We start from the raw sequence: 18,217 nt of genomic DNA on the forward strand, positions 1-18,217 counted from the left end.
TATCCAAGTTTCTGCCCCGTATGTCAGCATCAGTAGAATGCATTGATTGTACACCTTTCTTTTTAATGATAATGGTAAGCTTCCAGTAGGGATCTGACAATGTCTGCTGAATGCGCTTCAACCCATTTTTATTCTTCTGTAAATTTCATTTCCATGATCAGGGTCCCCTGTGAGTAATTAACCTAGGTAAACATACTCCTTCACAGACTCTAGAGGCTGACTGGCGATCCTGAACTCTTGTTTCCGTGCCTGGCTATTGATTATTATCTTTGTCTTCTGCATATTAATCTTCAACCCCACTCTTACACTCTCTCTGTTAAGGTCCTCAATCATTTGTTGTAACTCATCTGCATTGTTGCTGAATAGAACAATGTCACCGGCAAAGCGAAGGTTGCTGAGATATTCGCCGTCGATCCTTACTCTTAAGCCTTCCCAGTTTAATAGCTCGAATACTTCTTCCAAGCACGCAGTGAATAGCATTGGAGATTGTGTCTCCCTGTCTGATCCCTTTCTTTATAGGTATCTTCCTGCTTTTATTCTGTAGAATTAAGGTAGCTGTATAACCTCTGTAGATATTTTCCAAGGTATCTACGTAAGCGTTCTGTAACCTTTGATTACGTAATGCTTCTATGACTGCTGGCATCTCTACTGAATAAAATGCCTTTTCGTAATCTATGAAAGCCATATAGAGAAGCTTATTGTACTCTGCAGATTTCTCGATAACCTGATTGATGTCATGGATGTGATTTTCTTATAGTGTACACTCTTAGGCAAAGTTACACCCTTTGGGTGCCCCTTCTGCCACACAACGATAATCGTCATCTGCCTTGATGCGTTTCCTTTCTTTAACGCTGCGAGCCCGGTACTTTCCAGTAACGAACGGCATGTGCGTTATCAGCATGATAGCATTCCCGACAGGAAAGTAGCGGGCGCGGCGTTTTCAAGAAAGGAAAGGCATCAAGGCAGATTGTAACTTTGCCTAAGAGTGTACGACTCAAAGGGTGCAAACTTTTCTTAGGCATTGCTTAGAGTGTATTTTAGGGCTAGATATTAAGATCATTTGGCTATTTTTGTTGGTGCCATCTGGCAACCCTGTGAATCGCGCTTTTCTGTCGTCAAATCTGAAACTTCCGCTGGCGGTTCGTTCGTGGTTTGTGGTGTGAGTATTCGAGTAGAGAAGTTCTTTATTCTATGGTGGAGAACTTTGGATCGTGTTAGGAGGAACGGCAGCAACAACTTCAGTAAGTGCTTTTATTAAAGCAAAGCTTTCTTTGCCTTTTCCTTCGTCTTTCCCACTGCTGCTGTCCGGCACACCGCGTCGGGGAGTGGTTCAGAGCTTGTGCACGTATACATGGAAGGAGCGTGGCAGAGAAGAAAAGAGACGCGAAGGACTCGTTTGGACCGCACCGCGTCGAATGTGCACAATGCCCCCTGGAGCTCCCGGGTCGTTGCCATTTAGCCTCTTCGACAGCTGTAATTATCCGTGACCCCCCGCAAGCGCTTACCTTTCTACAACGAGCAAGTCCAGAGGGAAGGAAGTTAGAATGGAAGAGAGGAGGGGGGAGAAGAGGCAGAGAATGGGTAGAACCAGTAGAACCGATGCAGTCGCGAAACAAGTGTCTTTCTTTGTTCACAGTTCCCATATACAAAATGTGTTGGGGGGTGGGGGGGTAGGTGACGTGAGAACGCAAGGAAACGCTGGATAAACATAAGTTCAAGGTACGGTACGGTGCGTTTCTGCTATTTCTAAAAAGTAAAACCATGCAAATATGTCTAGTGGACAACTTATGCAGGGCGTGCAGAAGCAGAGCCGTATTAATTAAAGCGCACCACACGGTCTAGGCGACACAATGGAAGCGGTCGCACGTCAAATCAACACTTCAGTCCTATGGCATTGCTCAAGGTCGCAGATTTGACCGAGGCAGCTGCATTTCTACGAGGGCGAAATAAAAAACGCCCTCGTACTTTGATTTAGGGACATGTTAAAAACACCACGGTGCCAAAATGAATCCGGGGTGCGCCCCTATGGCCTGCCTCATAATCCGATTGTAGTTTTGGCACGTACAGCCCCATAATCCAATTCATGTTTAATGCATCTGCCACGATGCGATGTGCCATGTGAGGCAATGACAATGCTCAACCCTCTCAAAGGCTATGAAATATGGCGCACAACAACGTCTCAAGCAAACACCTCTCCCTTTGTGTTTTGTGTGCTATGCAGGCAAACAGCAGTGGTGCACGCAAGGTAACGTTTAACATCAACTCACCACTCTTGTGTTGGACAAAACATTGAAGAAATTAAACATTCGCCGGCAACATCACACTAATTATCGTCAATCAAAACAAACAGCACAGAAAGCTTCGCTTACATCGATTCCCACAGTGCGAGGGATCTGCATAATTTTTATGTCTGAAGTGTTTCTATTTTGCTGAAAACCATGTTGCACGATTTGAACGGACGTCAGTTAATGTTTTGGGTTGTTGTGTTCATGCAGTTATTGACGCAACCTGTTTCAGAGTGCAAGTTTATTAAGTTTGTTAGGATGATATTTTATAAATACCTTTTTGGCGACGTGATTGTAGTACTGGCTTTGAGGCTGCTATGAGAACTGTGTATTCAGACTGTATATGCGGTGGTCGATCATCAGCCATGTCGTGATGTTAAACCGTTGTATTCTTCATCACTATGCACTCTAGTAAAACATGATCGCATAACCATCACATGCAGGCTGCAGCTACTGACGAAAAATACGCGTAAGCACAATTTCTCATGCAAGTCTCCTCAACACCTTACGTTATCCTTTGCAAATCGAGAAAAAAAGATCCTGCTAATGGCCTCACATTTAGCTCATGGAAGTAAAGTGTATCCACTCCACTTTCGGGCATGAAGCTAATGCAAATAAAACCAACGGTCGCCTACAGCTGAGCCCCTCCCCCCGTTTTTTTTTTTATAATGATGCCAGTAAAGAGGAAAGTTTGCGATGCTGTTTCAAGGGCAGCTGCAAGGTAGTAAAACAAAATCCTCAGCAGCTCAGGCTGTAGCTTCACATAACAAGAGTGGTGCACGAGACAGCAAACACAATGATTAATATTGTAAGGTTTTGGGAAGAAGATCCCCCACGTGCTATGAAGACACATTAAACTCTTAGCCACTTTCTTGTGCTGAACATACTTCTAAGTCCTTCAATAGGTTCCTTTCAAATGTCATGTATGTTGAACAGAGACAACAAAGAGCACAGTGAGTGAACCATATGAAAGGTAAACAGACCCAGAGAAAGGCTCTCAAAGTTTCTGATAAGACAAATGATAATGGAATGACGAACTTTATGCTGCCTTGAGAGACATGGCTGGTGTAAGCAATAGTGTTAAATCTCGGCTAGGGCCAGACCAAATATTTCAGGTTCGTCTAAGTGTCAAGCACACCAAACAGTTTTGGCTTTTCAGTTGCACAATTCACATGCAACTTTCATGAAAAAAGCAGTAGTTCAAAAATCTGTCAGGCACTGCTGTTCTGAGTGCACAATAACCTTTCTGCATTAGCTAAATGAGACTACGAGCTTAAGAAATTTAGTACTGTCTGGCCTTTCTCAGTGTTCCAGTGTGAAATATAAAATGCTTATCTGGAAATCATGGTAAACTTTAAATTACTTTTGCGTGTATAGCTTCTGTAGAATGCATACAATTAAAATTTTTTTTAATAAATCCTAGTCTTCAGTTAGTCTTGATTCTATTTTTACTTATAGTTTATGTACTGCACTAACCTGTGTGGCTGTCAAGACAGCTGTATCACTTGCAGTGTTATGTCACTAAGTAATGTTTAATGAAAGTGAATGTAGCCTGTATCGTTAATTTTTGTTGTTCTCAGCATATGAATTTCTCCCTCTCTCTTTCAGAGCACCTGTCTTCACCTGGCAGGTCGCATTTGAAACTCTGTGCAAGCTGTCTTTGTTTAAATCACAATCTGTGCCAAATAGTAAAGAAAGTCTGGTGCCCTTTCTCACTTCAGGAGAAATTGAATGCGAGTCATTCAATGTCAGCTTGAAGGTATGTATGCAGAATTCATTTGGCTGCACAGAAAAGGCAATGACAATTTTTTTCCAGCATGAACAAGGCTAACGCAAGGTGCATTTTCTTTGTAGAATAATGAGCTATCACATTTGCACTGTTCCTTTCAGATTATGCCATTCTAATTTATGTAATCATGTGTACTACCTGCGTGTGTTGATTAGTGTTGTCTGAATTTCAGAGGCTGCTAGGAACGACCCCGCTTGAGCCAGTGTGCTGTCACATTCTGCTATCACAACAGTAGCAGCACGGCTAACAAAACTGCTGCTTGAGTATCATCTGCAACTCAGAGATAAATGTGATGCATTTTATGACCTTAATTACATAGAATGCTTGCTCTCAGCACTGGATTAGGGGGGGGGGGGGCTAAGGGGGCTGCAGCCCAGGGCCTCACCTCGGACAGTAGGAGAAGGGGGCCCATTTATTCTAACCTGCTTAGTATATGGAACCATGGGAAATGGAACTTCGAGTGACATGTATGAAGCGAGAAAACCAGAACGAGCAGACGGGGGCCCCCCGCCTAATGTAACAGCATGCGTTTAGCCTGATCATTTGGGGAGAGCTTGTCGAGCTGCAAAAACAGAAATCCCTCGACACCCCAGCGGGGCCCTCTTTCTTACGAAGCGAAGTGCATTTGCTTCGAAGAGTTTTCGTAGTTTCCTGTCAGTCCATCTGTCTAGTGCTGTCTGGAGAGGAGGGGCAAGGGGGAAACACCTAAAACATGTAATGTGGGATGAGGACCTAAATCTCCCTTGCCCCTCGTCAGCACCACGCCACCCTCCACCTCTCAAATAGTTCCTTTGCTGTCCTTCTCATAGAAAGGATGTGCTGCAGTACCCAACAGTGCCTCCCATTTGACTTTTCTTTACCATGATGGTAATTTGGGCGGGGGAGGATGAGTCCGATAGCGGATGATGATGAGTCTGATGGCAGAGTCTAGGCAAGAAAGGAAAGAAGACGTCACATGTGCTTTTGTCTGCATGCCGTGGGGCATGGAATGTTCACTGTTCGAGCTAGGGTTGTGGAAGAGTGAAGGGGTAAGTTGGAGAGCTGGACACAAAGGCCTGTCTCCAGGGCCCATTCTTGTCTAGTGGCTGCGCACCCTCACGCGCGCTTCACGGAAAAAGTAGGTCAGACTGGCCGCCAAACTTTCCAGAAAGTAGAAAAAAATGACTCAGAGGCAACAAAGAGCGCGTAACTTCGCCCGCGCTAGGAGTCACCCTCTCCCCTTCGTTCTCGCGCTCGGCGTCGACGGGGTGAAAGAAAAATCTAGAACCTCCCAGAACAGACGCTCCCAGAAAAGACGAGACCGGAACGGGAGAAGGAGTGAGTTTGTATGGAGAAGGAGAGAATTTGTACTAGGAACTATATGCATATGTGAACGCCTGCTTTGGCGCTAGTAACAGACAGACGCGGCGCGTGTCTATAAAAGGAAGTTGATCGCGAGCTGCGATTCAGACCCGAGCCGCCGGTTAAGCTTGCATAAGCCCGCCCGCTGAAGAGCTCCCGGGGGACGCACCACTCTCGGCCAGCCACGGACCATCCAGGCAGCGTGCGCCAGTCATCGGGACGGCCACTGTTGGACACCTGCGGTCGCGTCGGACTGACGAAGTGCCCGGTGAACAATTAGCATCCATTCATGCGAAAATGCTCGATCGGAAGCATCAAAGTGGTGCGTCTAAACGAAAGGTGAAGTTAGAAATAGAAGAGCGTGAAAAGAAGCTACTAAAGGTGACAAAGTGCCTACTGAATGCAGCTTCCGCGGAGCAGTATGATCGCTCTACCCAGAGTCCGTGTCAAACTCCCAATAGTACCGACTGTGCTTCTGTGGAAGACTTGCCAACACCATCACCACAGCTTCCTGGCAAGAAGCAAGGTTTGACTCATCTTGGTTGTCTGGATCCTGTGAAAACAATGCCAACCTCGGTCGTCCATATTTCTGAGCAACCGACGCTAACCGAGCCCTGTCCTGTTCCTGAGTCAGCAACGTCTGTGCTACTCGGCCGGGCTCCTGCCACAGAGCTCCAGGTGTCCGGTCCGCCACGCCCGATTTCTACTACTGCTGATCAACAGGTGCCAAATCTCCCCGATGAGCCTCCTTCTACTGACGAGCACCAGGAAACAACACTCCAAGAGCCGACTCACTTGTTTCCTGTTAGTTTGGCTTCAAATAATCATGTTCCCACCCACAAAGTGTGCCTCGAGAGGACGAATGAGACTGCTTCTCATTGCGGCAACAGAGAAGTACAGACACCCCCGCAGCAAGAGGTACATTGCGAGATTCTCTGAAGTGACCCTGCTAAGTGGCCGGATGTTATTACTGACAGCTTTCGGAGTGTATGCCTTGAGAAAGGGCCATTGTATTTTCAAAATCGGGCAGAAAATTTTCCATCTTCCGAAAGGCAATACAAAACTCAGAAACGCTATATGTCACCTCATCTTTTCGTGTGAAAGGCTGTAAATGGGGAGGCGTACGAGCGACACTGGTTAATGTACTCGGAGTCCGATGGTTCCGTTTACTGTTTCATGTGCAAACTACTTTCGATTTCAAGCAACCCCAGTGCTTTCACCACGCACGGCTTTTCTGATTGGAAAAAAGCAGAAGAAAAGGTTTGCGCACATGAAAATTGCGTCGAGCACCGGAACTACGTGGCAGCATGGCTCGCCCGCTCTAACTCTGGCAGCACAATTGACAAGGAGCTGGTTAAGCATCTTGTCACTGAGACCGCTTACTGGACAGAGGTGTTGAAGCACGTAGTCGTTGTAGTTAAGCATCTAGCTGAGTGCAACCTAGCGTTTAGGGGCAGTGAGGAGATTTTTGATTCACCGAGAAATGGCAATTATATGGGCGTGCCTGAAGCCATTGCCAAGTTTGATTCCTTTCTAGAGGAGCACATCAAACGCTACGGGAACAAAGGAAAAGGTCACCCATCGCATCTGTCAAAAGCCATTTGTGATGAATTTATCGAGCATATGGCAAAGGCTGTCAAGGAACATCTCGTTGACGAAGTGAAACACGCAAAATACTTCTCTTTAATTGTTGATTCGACTCCAGACCTTACTCACGTTGATCAGCTGTCAGTTGTTTTACGGTACTATTTAAATGGGAAAGTGTACGAACGCTTTCTTGGATTTGTTCCAATTGAATCGCATACCAGCGTGTATCTTTTCGATACCGTGATGTCCCTCTTGACGACCAATGGCATCTCAATTGATGATTGTAGGGGCCAAGCTTATGATAATGCGAGTAATGTGTCAGGAAAATACAAAGGACTGCAAGCTCAAATCAAACACCTGAATGAATTGGCAGTCTACGTCCCGTGTGCTGGTCATTCACTGAACTTAGTTGGCGCGTGTAGCGTTGACAGTTGCCTTGAGGCAGTCAAATTTTTCACCGTAATTCAGAGACTGTATGTGTTCTTTGCTGCCTCACCTAAGCGGTGGAGGTATCTTTTGGACAGCATGGGTGGAACTGGCCAGCAGCTTGTTTTGAAAAGTCTCTCTGAGACGAGGTGGTCAAGACACGCTGAATCATGTAAGGCCATTCTGAAAAATTTCAATGCATTCTTGTGTTGCCTTGAAGCTATATCAAAGAACGAGGAAGAAAACGGTGACACTAGGAACGAAGCGCACTCTCGGTTCAAGAAAATGACAAAACTAGAGACTGCATTCATGGCGATTTTCTGGAGTGAAATCTTGGAGCGCTTTGACAAAACGAGCGTAGCACTTCAGAAACCAGGCCTAGACATTTGAACTGCTGTAGACCTGCTGAGCTCTCTAGAAGGCTTTGTTAATTCTTTGCGACTTTCTCTTTGATACCTTCGAAAAGAGAGCACGCACACTAAGTACCAATCAATGTTATCAGGATGAGGGCAAACGCATTGTTTTGAGTAAGCACCCGGACGGAAAAAGCGATAGTGCGCTACAAGGTAGAAAAATGTTTATCGTAGAGACCTACAATGTTGTACTTGACAGTCTAGGCTCTGCTTTGCGAGTGCGAAAGGCTGCCTACGCTGAACTCTGCAAAAGATTCGGATTCTTAAAATTGCTGACAGAAGTTGGGAGCGAGGCCTCTCTGGCACAGCAGGCTGAGAAGTTGGTGAAAACCTACAAAAATGATTTGGAGCCAGCATTTTCCGCTGAAATTGTTCAGTTTGCAAACTTTCTGCACAACTCTGTATGCCTGGACACGAGTCCCCTGGGAATGATGAAGTTGCTGCACAAAAGAAAGCTTATTGATGTGTTTCCGAGCCTTTCTATTGCTTTGCGAATGTACTTAAGCATACCCATGGCAAACTGTGAGACCGAATGATCATTTTCCAAGTTGTCGCTGATAAAAAATCACCTTCGTTCGAGCCTCCTTGATGACAAGGTGAACTCGCTTGCTATCATGTCCATTGAAAGTGACCTCTGTGATCTATCCTTCGAACAGACTATATCTGATTTTGCCAAAGCGAAGGCGCGAAAGATGCCATTTTAAAAGAGGACTGTTTGCGCTATACATGAATAGTTCCAATAAGTTCGTTGTGTCGCCTCCTAGCCTCCACGTTGCCAATGAAACGCTGAGCTGTGTAATTCAAGATATCTCAATCTTCGTTGTTCGTCTCATGTTTGTTCTTGGTATATTTAGCATGCTTATAAAGAACTGTATATTTGTTGTTTTTTATAGTGCCACGTTTATTTGGTGTCATCCTTGCTTGTCTTACCTTTAACGAAAATATTTTCAAATAATGTTTTGTTATTACAGTTGGTAATTTTCATCTGTATTCTAGTGCATTTTTATGGTGTTTGTATTGCCTTAAGTATCGTATACATCTATTGCATATTTATAGAGTAACATGTATAATGATTGCTGCAGTCTGGGATGCTTGAATTTTAATAAAGAATGGTTTGGATACAACCACGCGTCTCCTCACGGGATTAAACTTAGTGATGCAAACAAAGCCTAGCTTCAGAAGAATCGACATCTGAGCTGTGTTGTCTTTTCTACATTATTGTTTGTCTTAAGTGCACTAAACTTTTCCTTAAAGCCTAGCTTTTGCTGAAAACAGAATGCAGATTAATCACAAAGTGAACATATGTGTTGGTGTTTACAACAGCACGTGTTTCAAGCAAGTTTTGTTGTTTTCCTTATAATAATAACAATAACGATCCTGTTGATCGCACTTGTTCTTTTTAATTTGGTGAAATTAAAATGAAACGGCATATTTTCAGTAGCGTAGCAGGCGACAGGGGGCGGGGAGGGGTATCAGTATAGGGAAAAGGGGCACGCATGCGCATTAGCCCAGGGCCCCCATTTTTATTAATCCGGCCCTGCTTGCTCTGTTTTTTTACACATAGGGAAGTGAACAATACTTGAATTTATTGAAATAGAGCCTTCCAGCTTTTGATTTAGATGTAAGTACACCTGAATTCTACCTTGCCAAATTGCAATGTTGTCTCTTGAACTGTTATTAAATGCTGTGTCAGCTTCAGGAAAGGAACTTTTGTGTTGTGCTACTTGTTAGTAAGGAAAATGGCCTTTCTTTGTTGAAATTTACCATATCCAATGTGAATATGATATCCAAACAACAATGATGAGCTCATTTGTCATTGTTCTGACAAGAGTACTTAGTTGTTTTCTTTTCTCTTAAAGGGTATGTTGCACAATTTTTGTTATGTTTTATACCAATAATGAGTAGCTGTGAACCCAGGAAATATGCTATGGAACTACAGGAGAGTACGCATTTGAGCTGGTTGGTTCATGATTACGAGCAGAAAATAGCACTAAACAACAGGCCAAAAAGAGGGATGCAGACCACAACGCTGTGGTCGGTGTTTTTTTTTTTTTTTTTTTTTTCGTTTCTTTTTCTCCTAGACAGTCGTGTTCTTGTAGGGCAACTTGGTGGTTCATCTGCTTAGGAGAAGACGTCGGAATCCAGGTTAAGGTCAAGAGGTCATGATACTCAGAGACGCCTCAATCCCAAAGAATGTGGCTGATTCACTGGAGCTCGACCCTAAATTTTGTGAGCATCCTGTTCTGGACAAGACGGAACTGCTCAGCCTCGTCAGGACAGCTGCTGGTAGAGCAAGAACAGATGAAGCTGACAGATGTATCAGAGAAAGTGTTGACTGCCTGCCCCAGCAAGTTAAGAAAGGCAACATAGTTCGGCTCCGCACAGCAGTGACTGTCCTTCGAGAAGCTGGGCTTAAGCTGCTCCTGTCTGACAAAGAAGGTGGATTTGTCGTGATGCTTAGTGGTTTGCACAAGAACAAAGCAGATTTGGCCATTCTAGGCAACTTCAAGGAAGTGCAAGGAGTGGTTCCTGTGAAGGTGAAAACAAGGGCTGTTCAGCTTTGCAAAAAAAGCCAGACTCTCAAAACTGGCCTCCTCTGTAAAGTCCTGCAAAGAAACCAGCCTTTCTGTGTTTTTCAGTGCCAAGACTCACAAGGAACTGTGCCCTTTCTGGGCCATTGTTTCTGAGTGCGAAACCTGGCAATGACAAGTGACAAGTTCCTGCAAAAGTTTTTGTGCCTCCTCGACATCGATGACCCCTTCCTCATAAAGACGCCAGGTACTGTCTCCACCTTTCTCTGTGAAGAATGTCCAAAGGCTGTCCAAGCCTTTTCTGTGGACATCAAAGACTTGTATTACTTATTGCCTCAAGAAGATGTGTGCATCAAAGTTGGCCATTGCATTGACAAATATGGTGTTCTTAAGTTTCAGAATGCATGTGGCATCAATGTCGGCAGGTTTTTAGAACTCTTAAAGTTCTATATGCTTTCCACTTTCATCAGCATGAAGGATAAGCTTTTTATACAAAAGAAAGGTGTGTGCACGGTTCATGTGTTGCCCCTGTTCAAAGTGATATTTTATTGGCCTGCTATGACCGCAATCTTAAAGCTAAACTCAGCCAAACGAACACTGTAAAAGTGATGCGATATGTTGATGACTGTTTAATTTTTCATAATAATAACACTGCTGATGCGCAGCCTGCTCCTGCTATAATATATGATGTGTTCCGCTCAGTATTAGGTGTCTTTGAGTTGACCACGGAGCATCCGTCAGACAATAAGCTGCATTTCTTAGACTTGGAGCTCTTGTTCTTAAACAACCATGTATGTTAAGGTTATTCTCCTCGGTCTCATAAGAGACTTGTCCCCTTTTTCTCAGCGTACTCAAAGATAAGCAAGCGCGATAATAGCAAGATCTTGTATGAAGGTGGCCCTCATCAGATCCTGTGACCACCAAGTAAATGCAAGCTTCGAATCGCAAGTAGCCAGGCTGAAGCTCGCATGTTTCCCATTACCGCTTTTAAACTAGCATCACTGAAAGCCTCGCAACAGGCCTTAAAAGAAAGCAATCGGCAGCCGCTCAATCTGCGAATCACTCACGGCAAATAGTTGCGGTTATCCCATATTTGCACCAGGTTATGCATAATCTCAAAAAGGTTGTCAACAGGGCAGGCATTACGTTGTTCACTGCCCAAAATAAGTTAGATAGCCTTAGCCACCAAGTCATTCGGGTGACCGAGAATTAAAAAAGCAGCACAGGGAGAGGTTTGTTGTTGACTGTTGTGACTGTGTTGTTTATAAGATTCCTCTTTCATGCAAGTGTTTCTATATTGGTCAAACAAGGTGGTGCATCAATGACCGCATGCGCAAACACTCGAACAAGGACCAAAACAAGCTAGAGATAGTCAGTTGTCACTTCACTGCAATGAATGCGGCTGCAAGCCATCTTTTAAGGCTAAACCCCATTGGCGCGATTTTGTGCGCGACAGTGACGAGCGACGGCTTCGCGCGACGGATCGGGCCGTCGCTTGAACAGATCGCTCGGTCTTGTCGCGCGATCGCTCGGTTTTGCAAATCTAGAATCCGTCGCTCGTCGCCCGGAAGTGCTATGAGCGACTAGCCAATAGCGCAAAGCCGGAACTGGACGTACATAACTCCAGCACTTCCGATTGTCGCACGGAACGAGCAAACAATTGAATTTTTATACGTGCAAGGATAAGAATCTACTGCAAGACTTTCAGAAATAGTTATGCTGCTTTTTACAGTAAAATACATCAACTTAAGTTAATAAAGCACGCGTCACGCTAGTTTCGGCGCCTATATTGCTGCCCTCATACCGGCAACACTGGGGAGACGTCGCTTGAAGTCATCGCTCGCATGGGGTGCAACTTGTAGGCGACGAGCGAACGCGACAGCCATCTCCATCGCGTCGCTTGTCGCTGTCGCGTGCAAGATCGCTTGCATGGGGTTTATACTTAAAAGATGTGACCTACTTGTCAAAATACCATGATGACCGTGCACGCCTTATTTATGAAACCTTTCACATCCATAATAGCGGTGAAGCGTATGTAAGCCTCCCCTTCATTTCTCTCCTCCCGAAGGAACTAGCCTACCTATCTCATTGATTACAATTTATTTCCCCTGTGCATGCTGAATTTCTGTTGCTTTTGTGCTTTGGGATAGTGGTAGAGTATATATACATGCTGACTAAAAGAATAAGGACACTTGGTTGTTAGTACAACGCCATGGTCTGTGTCTCTCTCTTTGTCCTGTGGTTTACCGCTGCTTCGTAATCATGCTATGGAACCTCAATTCCTTGTACAATAATATAGTATTATTAGAATTAATAGATTACCTTTTAGTGTGTCTAGGAAGGATATTCGTGGACTGTCCGTCTCATCCACCGTTAATTTGCTGGAGCTGTACCAGTGAGGAGGTGGAAGGCGAGACTTGCTGGGGGCACGTGCCTCCTCTTCACTGGTACCCCAGCCCTAGCCAATAAGCACTTCAGCAGCAGCCAAAATGGACAGTCCACTAGGTGGGTGCTTAAGGAATACCCCCCGCCACCCCCATTCAAAACATATGCCAAGTCTAGTATGGCTTTGGACATGAAACAGAAGTTTATTCATGTCTTCGGAACTTGATGTGGCAGTCTCATGGTACCAAACTTAACAGACGTGTGCACGCACACCAGAGCAGTGCACAGGCCCGGGCCGTCCAAAGTGTTTTTTGGCAGGCCCAGGCTCGGCTCGGGTTCGCTAAATAAAGGACATAAGTCGGGCCTCTGAGCACACAGAAATGTTAAGCATTGCATAACATTTATGTGCTATACTCTGTGCCAAGCTGAAGTGACACATGCAAAGAGCTGGCTCTTAGTATACATCAGCAAAGAAAACAAAAACAGATAAAGTTCCCATTCTTTCTTTCACAAAACCGTATGTTGTTTCCGGATAAAGAAAAATAAATTATGCAAAAACCGCTCTTCATACAGTTCCCCTGTTACAGCTTTTGCGATTGCACTATTACCAATCTCGATACTAAAATAATATTTTAGTGCTAACGTAATGATGTCTCTTTCTACTTGTGCATTTATATTATGCTGTATGCTCGTGAATTTGACTATATATATATTCACATGCTAGAGGACCTCACAGGACAAAATCGTACGATCCAGGTAAATTCATGCTCACTAGCAGAAGAATAACAGCGCAGGCAATGGGCCAGACCACTGATGTTCTCATGAGAGAAACAAAGCTTTCGATCTTTTATTGCTTATATACTGTAGCTGATTAAATCCCATGAAGGTGAGGCTGACACATAAGGTACAGTCTGTAAGTAGCGAACGCAATTTTAGTGCAGCTGGGTATGTATTCCAAGAGGGAAGACCTGCTTGAAGCCGGAGGGCCTGGACAACCTGTTGTTTTTACACAAGAACATGTAGAGTTTTGCTCATTGCTGGCCTTCGTACAGTGCTATTCTTGTGGCATTGTTTTCGGCTGCAGTCTTGTTGTGTCAGCGCATGTTATTTTAAGTGTATTTTCAATCTTGATTTCATAAAAAAGGGAGGAACCTTTTATCTCTGATAGCCTGAAGCATGGTGCATGAAAGCTTGATTATGTAATTCATATTGTACATTGTGATTACATTTCATGTCACAGTCGCAATATGAACTATTTGCATTTCATCTGCATTTGCTTTCTGTTCACCACCACCTTAAGCTTTTTTGTCTTCTGCAACAAATTATTAATCAGGAGCCTCTTTTAAGAACTTGTAATATTATTGTTTCGAACGTGAAGTGTAGACAAGAGCATTAAAGAGAATTTCCTGGGTTTGCTTCTATCCGCTTCTTCATGTTAGTTGTACACTTTGTTTTGAAAACTTTCTTGCTATGTTTTATTGTCGTTATACTTTTAAATTATGGGGTTCTACGTGCTAAAACCTTGATCTGATTATGAGCCACACTGTAGTGAAGGACTCCGGAATAATTTGGACCACCTGGGTTTCTTTAATGTGCACCTAAATCTAAGTACACAGGTGTTTTTGCATTTCGCCCCCATCGAAGTGTGGCCGTTGTGGCCGGGATTTGATTCCGTGACCTCGTGCTTAGCAGCCCAACACTATATAGCCACTAAGCAACCACGGCGAGTGTCACTATGCTTTTATTGTAATGACTTTGCATGTAACGCATAAGCAACATATTTTGTTTATATTCTGACGCATTGCTTGCCAGAACTACGAGATGATTACAATGCATTCCATAATAAGTACACGGGTGTTTTTGCGTTTCGTCCCCATCGAGATGCGGCCGCCATGGCCAGGTATCGAACCCACATCCTAGAGCTTAACAGCGCAACAGCTTAAACGCTAAACTATCATTGCAGGTAAAGTAACATTTCAATGTATTACACACCGCATGTTCGGTCTGATCACCCGCTAAACAGGGCAAGGGACCAATAATCATCAACAACAACAAATTTCCTCCAGTGTGCCTGAGCTGGGCTTGGTCATGCATACAGAGCCCCTGCTAAGCTTAGTAATGAACTGGGCCTGGGCCAGGCCCAGGCTAAGTAACATGGGCCCGGGCTGGGCTTGGTCATGTATGCCCGGGCCGGGCCCAGGCTGAAAAACCAGGCTTGTGCAGTGCTCTAACGCACACTATGACCATGCTGATGAAAGCAAAGACTATTCAACACTCGAACAGCATAACAGGGGAAGGAGTCCTGCATTCCAAAAGAAGTGCACAATTAGAAGGGCCACTTTGAAAGCTTTTAGCAAAACTGTCATCGTAAGACCGTCAACTACTGCATTGAGCCAAATGGCTTGTGCTTGAGTTGTTTGTGGAACCGCATGAGTGTCAGCTGGTTTTGGTAATGTGGATAGTCTCCTGCTTCAAGTCTAAAGTAGTGCTGTACTTGGTGCACATCTTAAACTATTTACATAAAATGTGATGTAATATATTAGTGCTGCTCAAGGAATTGATTGAGGCTCCATGTCTTAATTGTGTGGTCGGCAGCTACCTAAGTATGGACAGCTGGGATAGTTGGTTGTGATTAGCATTATGAAACATCGTTCCATTGCACAATTGAACACGGACGAGAAGAGAAAGACAACACGAACGCCGGGTGTTGTCAGGCAGCTACCTAATAAAGCAAAGAAGTGGGATACAAAATTTTTTGTGTCTGTACTCTAATTTTTCCTAGGTGCACTGCTTGCTTTTAAAAGAGAGCAATAATTCTGATGTGCAGTTTGGTTTACATTTAACGTCTTTCTTTAACTGGTGCAGAATACCTGAAACAATAGCACGCCAGTCCCCGTGTAAGCAGCTGCATCTTTCCCTGACATGGCACAAAGATGGAAGATCCGCACCCGTCATCTCATCGACCAACTTTCTGCGTGGGAATCCCAGTTGTGAATAGAAGAATGCAACCAAGTATTCCAGAGTGAAAATCAAGCATTTCCAGTTAGCAGAAATGGTAGGCCTGCTGATCAAAACATGGCTCCAGGGCCCACAACGAGCTCTTTGCGGTAGACCAGCTGAAGTTCAGTTGTAATTCCAATCAGTAACTTTTGCAAGCACCACAAATCAGTTGTGTGTGTGTGTGTATTTTGAGAAATTGTTCTATAAGCTAATGTGAAGAGTGGTGTAGTTTTCGCAGCCATTATTTAGACAAAATAAGTATTTTAAAACATTGGTTACTGGAAAGACTTATTCAAAAGAGAGCATTGTTAATGTACCTTTGCTGTCTTTTAAAAAAACTTACAATTCTGTCCAAGACTTAGCAATGTTTGCTTTGTCTGAAAATTCAGTGTGCTACATACGGTGATGCTTTCAAAGAAAAGCTAATCAGCCGCTTTACCTCTTTAAGAACATAGCATTTACAATTTTAACTAAAACAATTTTATTTTTGTTGCATTAATAATGTAAGTTCTCTGCAAACTTACTAAGGACCCACTGTGTTAGTCGTGTTCATGGCAACCATACTCCATCACAATTGTATTTATTAAATAAACTGTGTTTTTACTGTTCTCTTAAGTATCTATGAGCTATTATAGAAAGTTGTGTCTGTGTAGAGACAGGAAACAGCCTTTCTGCATGCTGTTTTTCCTTGCTCAATATGCAATCTCACACATTGTTGCACTTGGTTCTGCTGCCATTAGTATTTCATGCAACCATTTATAGTGCAGTTTAACTAAGGCAATAGTGGCATTGATTGGCTGTATTCAATTGCGGAAATTGGATATGTGGATTTTGCATATGAATCCATGCATTTTCATGCCAGTGAAAGTCTGCTGGTGCATAAGATGCACATGCAGTGCAATCTACTCAGCATGTGGAACAAAGAAAATAGAATAGTACATTTGTTGCAGTATTTCAGTTAAACATATTTATTAAGTGCACTACTACGACCAGTATACATGGTATAGTATGCTAGTACTAATCTATTATAGTGTCAAAAAACAATGGTCCTTCAGACTCTGTAAATGCAGAACAATTTACAGGCATGGTGTTCAAAGGTTGAGAATAGCTGAGCAAAATGAGTGGACTGCAATTTACTCTGTGCACTCTGTGTGTGTGCTTAGGATGAACTGCAACATCTGTTTCAGCTGTATCTTAAGTATTTTTACAGTGGAGCTGTCTTAGGCTAGTTTTCAGTGTTTAGTGATGTGCATACGCAAGAACGATGGTGGCATCTATAGAGTTAAAGTAGCTTAAGCATAAGGCAAAATCATATCAGCGTATGTGTCCCAGCTGCATTTGAGGTCAGATGTGTCAAAACCGCTGATGGATGGTTGTTTGATGCATTGCAATCTATGCAAACAATGACAGCACGGCCATAGCGCCCTATACCTTACTGACGACGGGCAAGAGCCTTGCCGTGGAATGTGCCGAGGCATGCACCTTTTTTTTTTATAGTTATATACGGCTCCACTGGTCATCCACCTTCACAGAGTGGAATGGCTCTGAATTATTTTAAATAATGGGGCCTCGTGAAAATTGCTTTTCCTGCCTACATGCATAGCAGCAGATGTCAGAATTTGTATGAAAGTCTCCAATTATGTTTCATTACCAACTTTTCTACACATTATGAAAGTTAGTGAGTGCTGGTGCCCTGTGCTCACTAAAAATCCTTATACTAGCACGAGCTTAGGCAAATTTCTTGGCACAATCTGCCATGGGGCACATACACTCTTAAACAAATGTAAACCCTTTGGGCTGTATATTTGCCACATAACAATAATAATCATCGGTCTTGCTAGCGTTTCCTTTCTTGAAAGCGCTGCACTCGCTACTTTCCTGTTGAGAATGCACTGTAATGCTGATAACACGCATGCCGTTAGTGACTTGAAAGTACTGGGCTCGCAGCGTTAAAGGAAGAAATGCGGACAAGATAGATGACAATTGTTGTGTGGCAAGATACAACCCAAAGGGTGTAATTTTGCTTAAGGGTGTAGCTGTTCCACAAACTGTTTACCTGCAGTTTAAAAGAAGGTGCAAGAGAACAATTTATTGAGCACAAATGCATTTCTTTATAAATCTTGGGACAATTATTTTGATATTCGTGCTGTGTGCTCAGAAAAAATATTCTGTTGCACTGTAGTTATTAGTGCTTATCAGGACATCTGGTATTCGTACAGTATCACAGTGGTATGAAATCTAGGGCTTGACAGCAGCCCACCTGGTTCAGAATGAACTTGGCGCAAGAAAGACACTGACCACAGTCTGAGTGAAAAGTTTACAGTGGTCGGTCCCTTTCATGGGCTATTGTGACGTGTAAGTTAAGAATTCAACCTTCCAGAATCGTACAAGGGCGAATTAGAAAGTCTTTGCACCTATTTTTATTAGCCAAAATAAGGTACATATAGGTAATTACAAATA

At 43.6% G+C, this 18,217-nt stretch overlaps 1 long non-coding RNA gene across 1 annotated transcript; it reads left to right on the forward strand.

Annotated features, from left to right (window-relative positions):
* Positions 1 to 1,097: 1,097 nt before the first annotated feature.
* LOC126544047 (uncharacterized) lies at positions 1,098 to 16,365 on the forward strand. The gene is made up of 3 exons (XR_008608714.2): positions 1,098 to 1,241; positions 3,894 to 4,044; positions 15,623 to 16,365. It is a non-coding gene; the product is annotated as an uncharacterized lncRNA (long non-coding RNA).
* The last annotated feature ends 1,852 nt before the right edge of the window (positions 16,366 to 18,217 follow it).

Source organism: Dermacentor andersoni, chromosome 1, assembly GCF_023375885.2.
Source record: "Dermacentor andersoni chromosome 1, qqDerAnde1_hic_scaffold, whole genome shotgun sequence".
Classification (NCBI taxonomy): Eukaryota; Metazoa; Arthropoda; class Arachnida; order Ixodida; family Ixodidae; genus Dermacentor; species Dermacentor andersoni.